This window comes from Meriones unguiculatus (assembly GCF_030254825.1).
Source record: "Meriones unguiculatus strain TT.TT164.6M chromosome 13 unlocalized genomic scaffold, Bangor_MerUng_6.1 Chr13_unordered_Scaffold_40, whole genome shotgun sequence".
Taxonomy (NCBI): Eukaryota; Metazoa; Chordata; class Mammalia; order Rodentia; family Muridae; genus Meriones; species Meriones unguiculatus.
Window position 1 is genome coordinate 5,597,273 of NW_026843649.1, and position 19,796 is coordinate 5,617,068.

Sequence of the window (19,796 nt, forward strand, 5' to 3'; positions counted from 1 at the left end):
ATGCAAGAGTTACTGAACACAAGAAGAAATGTGTACATTGTGGAAAACGTGAACCTTGTTCTTACAGGGAACAAGGTCTGTGAATGTCCTCAACACCAGAAAAATGTGTCTAATCAGAAAATGTAGATTTTTTTAGAGAATATTCTGTTTAATAATGTAAACAACATCATTTCAGTGGGTTCATATGTATTAAGATATGTCCATTTTTATGTCACACAATGAATATGAGTGTATTTCAAAAGACATGCATTTATATACAGACTACCTTGATGTGATAATATTAGTGGAGTTTATGTAAAGCTCCATATTGATTTAAAAATGTACATTAAATATGTACAAAACTTATGTCATTTATAACTCAGGAAACTGAAAAGAGACCCACTGCCTGCCTTCATTTCTCTTTGGTTTGTTTTCTGTCACAACAGTTGACTTTCAGCTTTGATATGAACACTATGTGGGACAATGTGCACTACAAACGTGCCTGGTGCCTCTGGGGGCCAGAAGAAGGTGCTGAATCCCCCCAAGTGGAGTTATAGGCAGTTGTAAGCTTTTATATAGATACCAGAAACCAAGTGTGAGTCTTCTCAAGAGCAAGAAGTGCTTCTAAACACTGAGTCACCTCAGCCACCTGGATATGGGTTATTTTTGCTTATTGCATACAAGTATATATATCTTATGGCACATGACATATTCCATGAATGTAAATAAATTTTGATTATTGAACTTGCTTTATTTTTACATGGATTACATTTACATCTTACAGAATTCCATATTGCACTACAAAAACATTTGTTAAAAGATGTACAAACTTACTGTCTTCAAGTCAGTGCTTTCAGTCCCAAAATCATATAAGACAATTACAGACATATACATATACACTGTGACAGAACCCTTTTCCATTTTAACTTATAGTTTTAATTATTAGATGAAAATGTTTTATTGGCTTGACCACAGTAAATTACTTACTACTAATGTTAGATACTGAACTTCCCTTGCTTATGAGTGAGGCTTACCTGCAATGGTAGAAGCCAGTCTATGTTTCTGTCTTCCATAGATCCCATTTCAGTTTTCTTCAATAGCATTTTGTCGAGGGCAGGGGCCATTGCATGCACTGCATTCCATATGGAATAGCTGGGCTCAGAAATGTTCATCATATCAATTTTTTATGCTTAATATTTAGGGAAATATTTGCTGGGCAAGGTTTAAGAACTTTACATGGCAAAGCAGAAAGTGAACAAAAAATGTCCATCCAGAATTTATAGAAGTAAAAATCTCCTGGTTTCGTGTAAGATCCTCAAGAAAGTTCTTGTAGCCAGGGATAGTTCTCTTCTTTGAAAATGAGACACTTCCTCTGAAAAAGTTTATCAAATGATACTCCTCTGCTGCAGACTCTAAATATATGAAGTGTTGCTTTGCCATGATCCACACCTTCCCTCTGGCTAAAATGATTTTATTATTAATGAAGAATAACAGCAAGTCATCAATATCACCATAGAATATCTGCACATTTACTTGTGTATGTTGGTTCAAGTCCACCAAATCAGCAACATTTTTTAACCTTCGCTTCCAATAAGGAGGGAAATTTTGTGTAAAAGCCACACAGATATCTTCTGTTGACATCTCTTCTCTCAGGTGAGAGAGGAACTCCTTTCCTTTCAGATCATCAACCACAAAAAGCCCCACCCAATTCCAGCCGAAGTATAGCAATAAAGAGATCACCCCATGGGTTAAACCTCTGTCTTTAGGAGACATCTGATAAAGGGCTGGGAATGTAACTTTGTCCCTTAGCTTGGTATCAAAAGGTCCATATGTGATCTGAAGAAGAAAAAAAAAGGTGATTTTGATGTTCTAGGTATTTGGGGTCATCACCCTAATAGAGAAAATTGATTCATTCTTCCCATATGAATTGTTTAACTGAGTGATAGTAATCAGAGTTACACTGTGGGCTTTGTACTCTTGATTTTTCCTGACACTTATACTCACCCAATAGTTTCTCTGTTTGTACTAATACCTTCTGATGGATGCTTTGCTTCAGTATAGGCTTACAATAGTCAGTAGTGGGAATATACCTAAGTAGATATTCTCTATGACTGCTCTTCTTAGGTCTATTATCCTGAATGAGATCTTAAAATTTCTTTGGAATGTTTTCACTGGTGATCATCATGTGGATTGTTCCAAATTTAGTTGCATTTTCTATGCTTTCTATTTTCTATGTCAGATATTGACCTCTGTATGAATTATGAGATGTTTTTATGGTAAATTGGGCACTTAGATATCTGTGTTTTAGACTTTGACTTGTGACCAAATACAGCCTTAGTATCCACAGTGCATCTTGCCAGCATTTGGATATAGACTTATGAATACTGCTAGGTGATCTGCTTCGAAATTCTCAGAATGTACTGCTCATGCTTTTAACCATGCCCTTTCCACTGTTAATCATTGCCATATCAAGGTAATTCATTCACTGCTATTTGAAATCTGCCTATAGTAAACGTAAACTACTTGTTTGTTTTCTTTTGGTAATATTTTCCGATGTGACTATGAACAAAAATACTCTCCTAACTTACTTGTGGGACTTTGTAGAGCTCCAAAAGTGTTCCAATAGCAGCAGAAAATTCTGGCCTGATTCTTGAAATAAGTCCTAGAACTTTGTGTTGTATTTTGCATTTGCAATTAGGGATAAAATCACTCCTTCCAGACAAGAACATCAGAGGGCCCTCCAATGTTCTTTTATTAGAATTAAAGGCATTGTAGATATGGAAGCCCATGGTCACATTAGGAAGCAGTTGTGAATCCTTATTGATTTCCTCAATGGCAAAGTATAGGGTCAGCATAATTTGATAGTTTTTCTATCTTGATCTAAACACATAGGGATAGAATGAGTATAGTCAGTCAAGTTTCTTCAGAAAGTCTTTATCAAATTCAGGAACCTAGAGGTCTTAGTCCTTGACTTTTCCTGTGACATATAAAGCTTCTGTGACTAATTCCCTGGCAACTCAGGAGCATCATGGAATGGCTCCTAAACTCTCAGAAATTAAACTGCATCTAGTAATTGTTTTCTTGCTGTGCATTGTCACTTGTCTGTGTCCTATGACTGCTGAATATATAAGTGCCGATGATGTTTCTGTTCATGGAAACGTTGGGGTATGGAAGAATTACTAAGGTGTTCACTAGGAATGTGAATAACCACCTCATGTCCTTTTATTTTGAAATGATTCAATCTCATACTCACTTAAAAAATGTAACAAGTTTATTTTTATGCATTCCTAGTGTTAAAGTGTCTTTTGGGGGATAGACAGATGTCCAGGCATCTAAGCACACTGACCCCTTTGAATAAAAGCTAGTATCAGTTCTCAGTGCCCACAGGGTGGCCTTGGAACCATGTGTGGCTCTAGGTCATAAGACCCTGTCTGGCATATTTGGGCACCAGGCACACCTGTGGCATCCACATACATATAAAAAAAAAAGTCAGCACTCAAGGACATGAAAAAATATATACCTGTGTAAAATAGTGTTCTGGGGCCTTGAGAAATGACTGATATATTATGACTACTTGCTTCTCTTGTGGAGGACCCTGATTCAAGTTGCAGTAGTTAGTTTTAGGTTCCAATAATATGAAACACCACTTCTAGGGGATCTGAGTCCTCCACTGGCCTCTGACAGAACCATGAACACAAGTGGTATATACACAAACATGTAAGCAAAACACTTGTAAACATAATGTAAAAAATAATAAATCTTTACAAAAATGTAAAAAGTAGTAACTAACAGAAAGGTATTTCTCAAAGTTTGAAGGAAACCCCCAAGTACATTAAGACAGTACAAAAGTGTTCTCAAGGGGAAGAAGTGTAACTTTGTTGCAGGTAGGTGGTCTAAACTGTCTCACTCATGGCCCTCAGTGTTTGTAGATTGGTTCTCAGAAGCTTCTTTCAAAACCTGTGTTAGAAAAGAGTCTGGGTGACAATTAGAGAGGGAGATTAACAGAAATCATGAACCTGAAGGCCACTGTGTTCTACTGAAGGAATGATTCTGCCTTCAGATCTGCCATCACCAGGAAGAAACACCATTTGGTTGTACTACAGTAACCTGAGATATATGGCCAGATGAGAATCTATTGGTCAACACCAGGCAATTAGGAACAACTGAGAGAAAGAAAATGAGTCTTTCCCAGGGGTTATCCCACAGGAAATATTGAACTGTATGAATGTGTACGTGTATCAATGAGATCTCCTGGAAAGACCTTTGTCTGCAAAGACTGGCTATAAAAACATTAATGATGTGGAGAAATTGGAATGTAATAGTTTTAGAGGTTCATTACCATAGTCCATGATACCTGCAGAACCCCAAGTAACCATTTCTTGGACACCTCTGCTTTTGAGTTGATCTCCTATAGATAATGAATAAAATAATTTTGGAATGTAGTAAGCCAACACACCTCTGGCTTCTGCCAATCTAAAAGATAAGAAAGGCATCATATAATATCTTGGGTCTGTATGGTAACTTTCTCCATCTTGCTGTTAACCTCCTCTCTGATGTTTCCAGCAATGTATTGGATTTATAGCTTTCTTTATTCTGTTACTATGAAAACTGCATGAAGCTGCTTCCATGTTATAACACGGAATTTGGGATAACATAAATTGTGTTCAAAGACTCTCAAATTTATTCAACAATAAATTCTCTCTTTTTTCAATTTTAGCTGATGGCTGATGTCTTTCAAATCACATAAAAGTAATACAAAAGACTAAACAATGGATCTAGTTTATATCCATATAATTATTCATTTATATATGTGTGACAGAAACTCCACATGAATATTATCAGGGCCACTCAAACAGGGACCAGGAGGTTCTAGAGAGTTTGAAGCACCCACCAAGGACAATGCATGCCTGGACTTAGGTTCTCTACATATAATTAGCTGAGGAGGTGATTAGGCTTGAGGTGGGCCCAGTAGTTAGGGGAGTGGGAGATATTTCTCACATGGACTATGTTTTCAGTTTGTTAATCAATTTCCACTAATGGTACTGCTCTAACAGACCAAAGCGGAGGAAGACAAACTCAGTCATAAGACTACAGGAGTTGGGGTGTGTAATTATGGGACAGAATAGGGGAGGAGGATGTAGGAGAGAGATTTGGATTGGAAGGAGAAGAGAGTGTGGCATATGACTAAGATGTAACTTGACTTAATAAAAAACATTCAAGTGAAAAATTATGGTAATATAGTAGATGCTCTCCCTCAAGTCCCTCAGAGTTCTGCTGAATATGGAATTAAGGAATTTAATGAGAAAGGCTTTCTCTGACAGACTTCATGAGTCATTAGCTATGCCTATCCACAAATAAGGTGGGAAGAAATGTCCTTTTCTTTGATCATATTTCAACTGTGGTAATGCTGAACCATGAATTGCCACATGCTTCTTCCACTAATACACCCCTGCCCAAACTATGGACAGTGTTGAGTTAAATGCCATACTTGGCCTGGCTAAGGTAGGATAATTTTCCCATGTTTCTTCTCCATAAAAAAATCTCTCAGTCCTCACGAGTCTGGTGTTTGGAGGCTGAGGATGCCCTGTGTGGCAGCTGAAACCTTAATCCTGTTTTGTATGGCATCCAAAAGCTGTCAACCTCTGCTCCCTACAAAGTCTTTGAGATTGCCATGGAGGATCCCAGACTGGGTGCTCAGGTGTCCGTTAAGTCTCTGTCATTTTGACTCATATAGAGGTCATTTGGATTATACTCACTGTCAATTTTACACCTCTCAGATCTCTTGATGTGTTGACAGCAAGTTGTCATGACAGAAATTTAGCAGAGGTAATAAAACCTTAGGCAGCTTCTCTGAACAAAGCTGCATCTGCACGGTCCATCTGTATCATAAATGAAAGTCAGGCCTTATTTGTTTCTGCAGCTCCTAGGTTCCCTGGTGAAGAAGGCATTACTTCGTGAAAAATCTAATATCACAAAATTAGATTTAAATGAAATTCAAACTGAAGCTACTAATACCTAACGGTTTGCTTTTTATGGTTCTTTCATTTAACTGAACTTGTTTGTCTATCATTTCTCCCAGTAATCAGACATCTTTGTCTCCTGGTAAATGCCTGTAGGAGGAACAAACACTTTAAAGTTGATGGAAATTTTGAATGTCTAAGAAAGTGATTTAAGGTATGTAAATGCAAGTGTAAATGTCTGAGAAGTGGATTAAAATATGTGAAAATGAGACTTAAAGATTTCAAAATTTCAGAGTTTTAAAATATGAATCAATAGAGTCCTGATATGCTATGAAAACCTTCAGGTGATAGCACTGGCTTCTCTCTCATAGTTACAGAATCAAACTTTTTAATGTCCTTCCATTCTTGCTGAAGATATACTTCAGTGCTTCTCATTGTGCTGAAAACTTATCTGTCATTACATATTCAAAGAGAAGAAAGGTTTTCCATTTTTTTTCTACCCCAGAACCATACTTTTTGGTGCCCAAGCTTTAGCTGTAAAGCATGAGTCTACTCCACGTGTTTACAAACACTTTCTTTTCCCACAATGGGGGTTTCAGTTTAGATTAGAGATTGTGGTCATGTTAATATATTTAAAACTTTTATATCTTCATGTAAACTTTAAAAAACTATGATTTAAGCTTCAAGGAATTGAGACTTGATCCACCTATCACAGGTCAAACAGAATCTAGATTAAGACATTTGTCAATTAACAATTCAGTCTTTTCTATCTCTTGTCTATATTTGTGCATGGGCTCTTTCATTCCTCCTGTGTTAGGATTCCTTCTCTCTCCAGATGGAGTGGGCTACTGAACTATGGTTTCTCTATCTTGTGAAAGCATTCCTAAGAGGTCTTTACTTCCAAAATAAATTAGGTATTTTTTCTATTCAAATATTCCATAACAATACAACTGCCTGGATCACAGGCTTTTATGTTTTTTTCCTGCTCAGAGAGGAAATATGTATTGAGGTTTCAAGAAGACACTTCTCAATACGTGACCATTCTAATCCTGAAACTGATGTTCAAATGAACAGAATTACCAATTATAGCATCTACAGAGAAACAGGCATATGAAAAGGCTTAATGATTCCTCCACATTATCATAAATAACCAACAAACTAACACACAGTTTCTCAGAGAGATAAAGTGGCAGATGAATACTTCAGAAAGTAAAGAGATGAATGACAGAAAATAAGACAGAACCAAGCAATGAATTTAACTGGGCATAGAGAAAAGTTTCAACAGTCTCCAGGAGAACTTGAATGAGGGATAGAATAAACAGCAATACACAGGAAATAGTACCATATAAGACAAATCCCAAGACAAAATTGAGATTCTGAGAGAGGAGAAGGACAAATAAAAAGGTTGGAAATGAAAATCATAAAGCCTCCAATCAAATCACAGAACATTGGGTTTCCAGCAGAGCTAACTAAGCAGAAGACAGAATATGGGCATGAAAGACATGATTTTCAGAACACTACATTATAATATCAATGATAAATAAAAAGTCATAAGTATGACCACAGTATCTAAACTCTGAGATACTTTAAAGATACTAAATAACACATGAAACTGGAAATTCTAAGATTTGTACTGGGGACATAGGGATATTCAAGTTCACTTTAGCAGAAACTCTGCAACTCTCTGGAAAGAAACCGATATTCAAACATAAGACATTTAGATGGCCAACTAGAGCTGAGAAGATGGAAACTTATCTTGACTTATTAGAGTCAGTGTTTTAAGTACATGACCATGGAATCACACTATGGGGCAGACACAAAAGTCGTTTTTATTTTATCCCTGATTTCTTTCTGACTGGAAACATAACAAAGAGAAGTGTAAATGTTTGCAGGTGAACAATGGAGCAGAAAAAAAATGTGAAACTGTTTTTCACATTGTTCTGTATCTAGTTTATTATTCTCAATGGAATTACATGTGTTTAGAAAGTCATGTACTATCTTGTAGACAGAAAAAACATAGGACATTCAAGCAAGTACTCACAGTTCAGCCTCCCATAGTCGACTTGGTTCTCTGTCAAAAAAGTTCTGGACGTTATAAGGTAGATCAAATGGGATGGAAATGGGGATAAATGTAGCAAGGTTAACATCTGCCTCCATGTAGGTGTTGGGCTTCCAGTAATGACCACAAGTGAACAGAGGCATACTCATTGATACATACACAGGTTGCAGGAGGAGGCTGAAGAAAAGCAAAGGAAGGGACATGTCAGACTCTTCACTACACAGAAACAGTCCCCTGCATTGAAGTGGATCCAAGGAGATTCTTGGCTTAGGTCCTGGAACAGGCTCAAACCTCAACAGTGTCAGAGAAGACTTTGTATGCTTCAGCTGCTTCCTACTGTTGCTTCAGGCTCTCAGTCTGTGTATACTCAAAGGTTCTCATGACGCGTCAGTAAAAACATTGTAGCAAAGTCCAGAAAACTGAAAGTACTGAGATATGTCTGTCACTATAGCCATACTTGCTCTGAATTTACTGTCTTTTTATTGTTCTGTTTCCCTCTCATTCATGTAGTCTTGGAATCCCGTAGCCCTAGGGCTCTGCACCTGGTTCCTCCATGTATGTGCAAAACATGTTTGGTTCTTTCTTTCTTCAACAACCTGTATGATTTCATCATGGTCCACAGTGACTTTGAAGAGCACCATAGTCTGAGACAAAATTGAAGGTCATCAAAAAACAGTTTGTTTATTTTGGATTGTTGTTGTGAAAGGTAGTTTGAATATTTGATTTCTCCTAGTAATGGGGGCAGGAGCAATCACTGGCATGAACTTAGTTGCCTGCTCTTTGATCACTTCCCCCAGTCATGATGGCTTTACTAAGCCATAGGAAAAGAGGATCCAGACTGTCCTAGTGAGACCTGATAGGCTAGGGTCAGATAATAGGGGAGGAGGACATCTCCTTTCAGTGGACTAAGGGAGGGCCATTGGGGATAGGAGTGGTGGAGGACAGAGAGGATATAAAGGAGGGGGGCTACAGCTGTAATACAAAGTGAATAAACTGTAAGTAAATTAATAATAATAATGACAAAGTCATCAAAGTAGAACACGTGATTTTAAAAAAGCCTTAGCTACCTTCTACAAAGCACACACTTATAATATTAAATTCAGTGCTTTTTTTTAAGAGGAGGAACTGGTGATGCCAGTTTCTAGTATCCACCCCCCAAAGACACATTAGCCTTGTATCTAAACATCCTTGCAGCTATAATAATAACACTGTAAAAAAAAGAGTAAGTATATTACAGTCAAGTGTAGATGGTAGTTTTCTACCTCACTTTTCATAGTATTAAGATTTTCAAACCTTAGTCTCACAGTTGTGTTTTGCTATTAGTACACTCTTGTACCAGCCATTCTACAATTACATTTTCAATAAAATACAATGCTGGGGTCAGAAACATCAAAACAATCCAAGAAGTTGCAAAACTCCATTAAAGTAATATCTTTATTTGAATTAGGAGGCAAAAACTGACCAGTCAGGGACAATAGCGCAGAACTGGGCACTGAATAATTCTCTAAACATTCACCTTAGTATAAATTTTTAAGCAAATGGCAGAATCTTATTGTACTCAGGCTGCTAATGATTGGTCAGTTCCTCATAACAGATTTGAGAGCTGAACTACACCTTTAAAGTGAAATTGTACAGCATTTTTACAGGATGGAATCACAAGTCAGGTTGGAGGAGAGTGGATTGTAGCATTTTCCAATCATACTTTGACACGAGGTTTTGATTGAGAAAGGAAAAACTGGTGACTCCGCCTTATCTAGGACACCTGGGCTCAGGGTTCTCAACTCAGCTTTTGCATTCAAATCTCCTGGACATCTGGCACCAAATTCAGAATTATACATAAACAAAAGAGGGGGAAAGTTACTCATAGTCATTTTAAGTCATGACAGGCAAAACATTTACAAATTTTGTGCCTTAGTTTAGATGATCAGCAACTTCCCTCTTTACATTTTTTCCATATTAACAGACAAACATGAAACATATGAAGAATCAGGATAGGATAAGGTTCTGGGGCCTGTGAATATGTACTCAGTTTTGAGTCTTGTAGCAGAAGCCCTAAGATGGCTGGAATCAGGCAACTGTCTTTTAACAACAACAACAAAATAATACTTCATCTCTATGCTCTTTCTACTTTTCCTGCATTACTGTTTATTATTAATACAATTGATGTAATTTTATGGTATTATTATATATTATTGGTATTATAATAAAATATATAGAATACAATGCAGATTAAAATATGATATCTCACTTATGAAAAATGCATTCATGAAAACGTGGCCATGATTTTCCAAATAGCAAAAATTACAAGAGGATTTGATGCGAAGAAAGTGAAAAAATAATGTAGTGATTGTTTAATATATAAACAAACAAAATAATTAGTTGATGTCTTCTATGCACAATCATACAAAATTTTGGTTACTAGAATTTTAAAAATATATACAGATTATATACACAAAACATCTCTATCTATCTATCTATCTATCTATCTATCTTTATGGATATAGAGAAACACTCATATATATAGTGAAATTTCTATGTATGCACCAGCATGATTTCTCTATGTTCAGTGAGTTGTGTAGGTGTAGGGCCTTACAGTCAATTTGTGGAGAACAACCTATAATCTTGACAAAAGTCTGCATTGTTTGAGCATTCCAATAAAACTCCTTTGGCCAACACCTCAAGTAGATATTACCCATTACCAGTATTGGAAACTTCATTTGATGACAAGTGACATCCTGTTGGTACTCGCTCATAATATTTTATTAAATCACTTTCAGATATGTATATTTTAGGAAGCTTCTACTGGATTAGGTTACAACAGTAACATTCAAATGACATTTAATTTTAATTGTGTTTCCCTGTATTACCTCCCACATTACCCTCTTTCCTCCCTACTTCCAATTTATTCTCCTTTTGGAGCCCAGCTTCTAGCTATAAATAAATATTTTATTACCCTATCCTAGGAAGATCAATTTGGTTCTTCTTGAACCCTAGTCCCTTATTCTGTTTGTATAATACATGTTTTTATGTGCTGTAGCATGCTTATAATTCACTTTACAAATAATGTTAACATGTTAGTAGATACATAACATATTTTTATTTTTGAACTTATATTACTATACCCAGACGGAATTTTTCTAGTTTACCTGTAAATACACATTTACTTTGAAATTACTTGGCTTACTTTTTAAAATGACTGAGTAATATTTTGTTGTGTAAATGTACTACATTTTCTTTAATTATTCTTCTGTTGATGGACATCTGTGTTATATCAATTTCTGAATATGTTGATTAGAGCAGACATAAAGATGTTTGAACAAATATCTCTGTGGTAGAATGAAGCATCCTTTGGATGTATGTCAAAGAGTGGTATGGCTGGTTCTTGGTGCAAAGCAAATCCTGGTGAGGAACAGCCCCAAATATATCCTTAGTGGCTAAACATGTTTGTCCTCCTAGCAGTGTATGAATATTCTTAGCCGTTGTGACTTTTTTTTAGACTATATCTCAAAATACTTTTGAGTTCCATTTTTCTGGTGACTAAGGATAATGAACATATCCTTATGTTCAATGGATGGATCATCAAGACAGAAACTAAGTGTGGAAATAAAGAAACTAATAGATATCACGAATCAAATGGACCAAAAGATATATACAGAACATTTCTCAGCAGTTCATGGATTCTTCTCTAAAACTGAACATATATTCAGTCACAAAGCAAGCCTTAGTAGATATAAGAAGATTGAAATAACCTCTGAATCTTATCAGACCACCATGGATTAAAGCTGGACTTCAACAACAAGAGAAACAACAGAAAGCCTACAAAATCTTGGAAATTGAACAACTCTACTCAGTAACTACTGGGTCAGGAAAGAAACAAAGAAAGAAAATATAGACTTTCTACTTTTCAGTGAAAATGAAGACACAACAAACCCACACTTATGAGACACAATGAGCACAGTAGTAAGAGAAAAGCTTATAGCATTTAGTGCCTTCATAATAAAATTGGTGAGATCCTGTATGAGTAATGTAGTAGCAACATTGAAAGTTCTCAAACAGCTTTCATGGAAAGCAAACATGCCAAAAAAGGAGTAGTGGATAAAAATATTCAAACTCAGGTTTACAATCAATATATTAGAAACAAAGAGACTGGTACAAACAATCAATAAAACCAACAACTAATTCTTTGAGAAAATCAACAAGATAGACAAATTCTTAGCCAAACTAACTGAAAGGCAGAGGGAAAGTATCTAAATTAACAAAATCAGAAACAGAAAGAGTGACATAACAAATTATGAGGAAATAGAAAAAAAAACATTAGGTCCTACTTCAAAAGCCTGTATTCCACAAATTGGGATAAGGAAACAATTTTTTGATAGATTTCACATACCAAAGCTAAATCAAGATCAGGAAACAGTTTTAAAAGTCCTATAACCACTATGGAAATAGAAGGAGTCATCAACATCTCACACCACCCCTCCAAAAAAAATCCCAGGTCCAGACAGTTTTAGAGCAGAATTCTAGCAGACATTCAAAGAAGAGCTAATACCAATACTCTGAAAAGTATTCTGCAAAATAGAAAGAGAAGCAAAATTGCCAAATTCATTCTAAGAAGCCACAGTCACCCTGTTACCTAAACCACACAGACTCAACAAAGAATGATAATTTCAGACCAATTTCATGCATGAACATCAATGCAAAAATACTCATTAAAATACTCACAAACTTAACCCAAGAACACATCCTATACATCATCCAACATGACCAAGTAGGCATCATCCGAGGGATGCAGGGATGATTCATTACACAAAACTTCATCAATGTAATCCACCATGTAAACAAACTCAAAGAAAAAAAATCACAGGAACATCTCATTAGATGCAGAAAATGCCTTTAACAAAAATCCAACATCCCATCATGATGAAAGTTTTAGAGAGATCAGGGACACAAGGTCCATATTTAAACTTAATAAAGGCTATATACAGCAAGCTGATTGCAAGCATCAAATTAAATGCAGAAAAACTCAAAAGTGATTTCAGTAAGATCAGGGACAAGTGAAGGATATCCACTCTCTAGATACCTCTTCAAAATAGTAGTTGAAGTTTTAGCTTGAGCAACAAGACAACTAAGGTAGGTCAAGGGCATACAAATCAGCAAGGAAGAAGTCAAAATATTGCTATTTGCAGGTGAGATGATAATGTATGTCAGTGTCCTCAAACACTCCACCAGAGAACTCCTACAGCTGATAAACAGCTTCAGCAAAGTAGCTGATACAGGATTAATTAAAAAACTTCAGTAGCCCTCCTGTACATAAGCGAGAAATGAGCTGAGGAAGAAATTAGGGAAGCTACACCATTCACAATAGTCACAAATACTATAAAGTATCTTGGTATGACTGCAACCAAACAAGTGAAAGACCTGTTTGAAAAGAACTTCAAGTGTCTAAAGAAACTGAATAAGATATCAGAAAATAGAAAAATATCCCATGCTCCTGGATCCAGAGGATTAACACAGTAAAAATGGCCATCTTACCAAAGTCATTCTATAGATTCAATGCAATCACCATCAAAATGCCAACACAGATCTTTACAGAACTTGAAAGACAATTCTAATCTTTATATGGAAGGAAAAATAATAGAATACCTTAAACAATCCTATACAATAATAGAATCCCTAGAGTTATCTCCATTCCTGACTTCAAGCTATACTACAAAGCAATAGTAATAAAAACTGTGTGGTACTGGTGTAGAGATAGACTGGTTGATCAATGGAATTGAATCAAAGACCCATAAATAAACACACATACCTTTGGTCAGTTGATTTTTGACAGAAGCCAAAACTACACAATTAAAAAGAAAGACAGCATCTTCAACAAATGGTGCTGGTCTAACTGTTTCTCTGCATGTAGAAAAATGAAATACTTCATATTTGTCTCACTGCAAAACAAAAACAAACAAACAAACAAACAAACAAAACCTGAAACCCAAGTAGATCAAAGACCTCACTCTAACAGCAGATACACTAAATATGTTGGAAGAGAAACTGGGGAAGAGCCTTGAATTCATTGGCACAGGAGACAACTTCCTAAACAGAATATCAACTGCTCAGGCTCTAAGATCAACAATTATTAAATGGGACCTCATGAAACTAAAGGAGGTCAACTAAAGGAGATCAAGTGCATACAAATCAGCAAAGAAGTCAAATATTGCTACTTGGGGATTTATAAAGAATTCATGATTTTGGCACTATCATGAAGCTACACATATCACTGGAAAGCACTCTGATGAATTAAATGTTCAATTAGTAAATACTAGCTGAAATTTTGATTGTCTTCCTCCCCAGAGATCAGCAGGAGTGCATCAACCCTAATCCTAACCTTAACCCTAACCTTAACACTAACCCTAACCCTAACCCTAACCCTGGCCCAAGTCAAGAGTACCCAAACCCTAAGAGAAACCACTGCCTGCCCCTGTCAGTGACGAGGTGACTTTCCTGTCATTTGAGGATCCCCTGGGCATGACTCTTTTATTTGTTTATATATTAATTCTATATTAAAATTATAAATAAATCATTTTTTTCTTTTACTTTTCTCTCTCCAAAGCCTCCAGCAAACACTTTTTGGTCTTTTAAAAATTCATGGCCACTTTTTCATAAACTGTTTTTACATAAGCAACATTTCAAAATTTTATTTGTATTATACTGTATACATTGTATTATAGTAACAGTAATATATAATATAACCATAAAATTATATCGAGCATATTTATGATAAACAGTATTAAAGACTAGCAAAAAAAAGTATAGAAGTAAAGTATTATTTTTAGTTGTTAGTAGATGGTTGCCAGAGTCAAGCCATCTCAGGAACAACCTGCTTCTTGCTGGCAGGGTGAAAACTGAGTTCATGTTTCCAGGACCCAGAGCCAACTCTTTTTTTTTTTTCAATGCAGTTTATTCAGGAACATTGAACAATCCTCGGACCCCGGGGAAAGCCAGCCCACAGCTTAAATAGCCTCTGGGTAGCCAACCCAGGCGTGCCACGGGGGCAATGCAGATAGGTCCACATACATGGAAGCAAGCCAGGTCCTCGGCCTTAGCCAAATGTGGAGTTGTTCATGACAGAGAGCACTCACCATCGGGAAGGTGGAAGGCGGAAACCAGCTCCATCTTTAAGGCATAGCATTCCGCAGCTCTCTACAGTTCCCCCTTTTTGTTTTAGACGCATCAGGCAAGAGTAGAGGTCTGATCTCTGATATTAGAAATAAATTGGGACTTTGTACAGATGTTCATTTAGGTGTCATCCACCCAAAGAGCATCAGACCCATCCGATACCTTTTTCTCAGAGGCGGGACCTGGGGCATCAACCCGCATGCAATCAGACATGCTCTTCTCTGGGTCCAAAGCGGCTGACCCTGAGTGCAGTGCTTAGCCTCGCATCCTGAGCGTATCAACTCTTAACCTTCTTCTCTGGTGTTTCATATTTGTCTGTTAACAGGTAAAGAAAGTAAAGAGGGAAGTTGCTGATCATCTAAACTGAGGCACACAAGTTGTAAATGTGTTGCCTGTCAGGACTTAAATTGATTATGAACAGCTTTTCCACTCTTAGTTCCTGTAAGGCCAGGAGGGGATGTGATTGCAAAAGCTTAGTCAAGAACCCAGAAATCATGTGTCCTGGATAGGGCTCAGTCACCAGTGTTTACTTCCTTGATCAAAGCTTTCTATCAAAATATGATTGAAAAATACTACAGCCTTCCCTGCTCACCCTTGATTTGTAGTTCCATCCTATAAAAATTCTGTATAATTTCACTTTAGCATTGCAGTTCAGCTACGAAGTCTGTTCTGAAGCCCTAATTGATCAGTGGCCTGAATGCAATAAGATTTTTGTCATCTGCTTACATATTTACTATGAGGAATGTTCAGAAAATCAGTCAGTACCCAAATTTGTGCTTTTGTCGCAGACTGGTCAGTTTTTGATGCATAATTCAAATAAAGATCATGCTTTCCTGGACTTTTGTGACTTTGGGGATTATTTTGTTGTTTCAAAACACAGCATTGGATTTATTAAAAAATGTAATTATGGAGTGGCTGGTACATGAGTGTGCTATTAGCAGAACACAGATTGTAAGATTAATGCTTGTGTATCTTAATACTATGAATGGGTGACATAGGAAATGATCATGTGGACTTGACTGTAATACTGTTACTCTTTTTTTTAAATACTTTATACTTATCAGTGAAAAGAGAAGATAACAGATAAGGGAGTCAAGATAGATACAAGGCTATTGTGCTTTTGAATGGCAGACACAAGAGACTGACACCACCAGTTGCCAATCTTGAAATATTTTAAGTGCAGTTTTGTGGAATACATTTAATTTTTTAAAATCACCTGTTCAAACTACCTTCACAACAGCAATCCAAAACAAACAAGCTAGTTTTAGATGACCTACAGTTCTGTTTAAGACTATGGGACTCTCCAAAGTCACTGTGGACCATGATGAAATCATACAGGTTGGGGAAGAAAGAAAGAACCAAACATGTTTTTCACCCACATCAAGGATTCAGGTGCATAGCCCCAGGGTTATGGGATCCCCAGAACACAGGTAGGAGAGGAAAATACAACAATGAAAATCCATGGAATTTAGAGTGACTCTGGTTAGAGTTAGAGAAATATCTCAACACCGTGACCCACAATCTATTGTCTGGACTTTGCTTCAGTTTGTGAGCAGGCTGTCATGAGAACCATTGGTTGTGCACAGACTAAGAACCTGAAAGTAACAGTAGGAAGCAGCTGTAGCATACAAAGGCTTCTCAGGCAAGGTTATGTCTGAGCCTGCTGCATGACATAAATCAACAATCTTCTTGAATCATCATAGAAGCAGGGCATTGTCTCTGTGTTGTGAAGACATTGACATGTCCTTTCCTTTGCTTTGTCTCTTCGTACTCTTGCAATCTCCATTTACATCAATGGAGGTGATGCACCACAGCTGTTTTGAGTGCTGGCAGCAGCCCAGTACCTACATGAAGGCAGACATAATCCTAGGTGCATTTATCCCCATTTACATAACACTAGAAGCACCCTTCACGAATATTTTTGACAATGACCCAAGGCCACTATGGGAACTCTTTCTGTGAGTACTTGTCTGAATGTGGTATGCGTGTTCTGGCTACAGGATAGTACCTGCTCTCCTGTGCACATGCAATTTCTTTGAGAATATTGAAGATGATACAGAGAAATGTAAAAGTTTTAACCTGTCCTCCTTCATTACACATCTACAAACATTTCCACTTCTCTTCCTTATATGTCCAATGGGGAAGAAATCAGAGAGAGAAACCACCAACTTTTGTGTCTAGTTCACTGTGGAATTCCATGCTCAGGTTTATATATTTTTGACACATTTCCTCTAATCTATCCAGAAAATATTCCACTCTGCTCACCTTTATTTGGGCATCTAAATGTCTTTTGTTTGAATGTTTCCCCAGATTTGGAGATTTTCAACTAAAATGAACTTGAGTATCCCCATTTCCTTAGCACAAATCTGAGCCTCTCCTGTTCTACATGATTTAGTCTCTTTAAAGTGTCTCAGAGTTTGAACACTGTGGTCTCAGTTATGACTTATTTATTTCTCACTGATACTTTAATGCAGTGCTATGAAAGTCATGTCCTTCATGCCTGATATTCTGATGTCTACTTAGTTCTGTTGGAAACACAGTGACTTGTGGTGTGATTGGAGTCTTAGTGGTTTTAATTTCCAATGTTAGCATTTGTCCTTCTCCTCCTCTAGAATCTGAATTTTGTCTTAGGATTTATCTTTTTTGGTACTGAGTGTTTTATTTGTATTCCTTTTTTTTTTTTTTTTTTGATCCCTTATCCAAGTTCTCCTGTGTACTGTTTATTCTTGTCTCAATGCCAAGACAAATTCCATGTTTGATCCCATCTTCCTTTGGGTTATTCACCTCTTTACTTTCTGAAGTATTCACTGGCCACTTTATTGCTTTGAGTATACTTGTGTTCATTTGTTGGTTGTGAAGATATTGTAGAGGAGTCATTCAGCTTTTCCATATTTTCTGTTTTTCCATTCATGCTATATTTGGCATATTTGTTCACTTGAGTAACAATTCTGGCTTAAGATGATACTTTACTGGGAAGTATCTTCTGAAAGGCTCATTCTATGCACCTCTTTGTGAGCAGGAAAGAAGCCTATAAACCTGTGGTCCTCGTAGCTGTATTGTTATGGAGTATGTGAAGAGAAAAATCCCAGGATGCCTGATTTATTTTGCAAGTTAAGTACTCTTAGGAATGCTTTCACATGAGGGAGAAACTATAGTTCATTAGCCCCCTACAGCAGGAGGTAGAAAGTGTACCAAGACCAGAGAAAGAAAAGAACCCCTCCTCAGAGATAGGCAAGAGACAGAAAGAATGAATTATTAATTGTCAGAAGTCTTAATCTAGAATCTGTTTGACTTGTGTTAGGGGGATCAAGTCTCAATTCCTTGGAGCTTACAGTATATTTTTAAAACTTTACTAAAGAAGATGAACACTTCAAATATTTTAATATAAACACAATACAGAATACACACTGTAACCCTCATTGTAAGAAAAGCAAATATCTGTAAACAGCTGGGTTAGATTCATGCTTTACAGCTATACCTAAATCTTGGAGATCAAAAAAGGATGGTTATGGGCTAAAGTCATGAAAAATGAACAGACATAGCTCTGTCTATATATATATAATGACAGATAAGATTTCTGCACAATAAGAAGCACTGTGTCTTCAGAACAATGATAGGACATTAAAAAACTAGATTCTATAACTATGTGAACAGGAGCCACATCTTTCATCAGGTGGTTTCCATAGGATATCAGAACTCCACTGATTAATATTTTAAAACTCCAACATTTTGAAATCATTAAGTCTCATTTTCTCATACCTTAAACCACTGTCTAAGATATTTACAACTTGCATATAGATATCATAATTCACTGTCTTAATCAGTCAAAATTTATATCAAGTTTAAAGCCTCTGTTTCCCCCTCCAGCCATTTACCAGGAGACTCTGGTAATTAAGCAGTGCTTGAAAAGCAAGTTGTTTTAATTAAAAATTCTAACAATTAGTTGATATATATTAATAACATGATAGCTTTAGTTTGAATTTCATATATATTTATTTTTGTGTGATTATGTTGTTCAGTGTGATGCCTGTCAGCAAGGCAAACCTGTCTGGCATAATGCCTCCTTCAGCAGGTCACCTGCTAGCTGTAGAAAGAACAAGGATTGATTGTCACATATGGTATGGACTGACCAAAAATCTGCAGCCTTGTTTTAAAAATATGCCTCAAGTTTCCTGATTGCTGTTCAACTTCTATAGTGACAACATGCTGTCAACACCACCAGAGACCTGATAGGGTTAAATTGAATAAGCAGTATAAACCAAATGGCCTCTGTATCAGTCAAAAAGTCTGATACCTGTACACCCAGTCTAGGGTCTAGGTTCCTCCATGGTGTTCAAATACTTTGTGGCGAGCAGACGTTCTTTGAATGTCACCCAAACAACATTAAGACTTCAGTTGCAACATAGGGAATCAACAGATTTCAAGCACCAGACCTGTAAGGTCTGAGAGATGTTTTATGGAAGAGGAATGTAGAAAAACTAACTTGTCTTGGCCAGGAACATTAGGGTATTCAACTCAACAGTGTCCAGAGGTTGGTCAGGGATATAATGATGGGCGAAGCATATGTCAATTCTTGGTTCAATTGTCAGCATTACTACAGTTCAGATATGATCAAGACAAAGGCTATTTCTGCC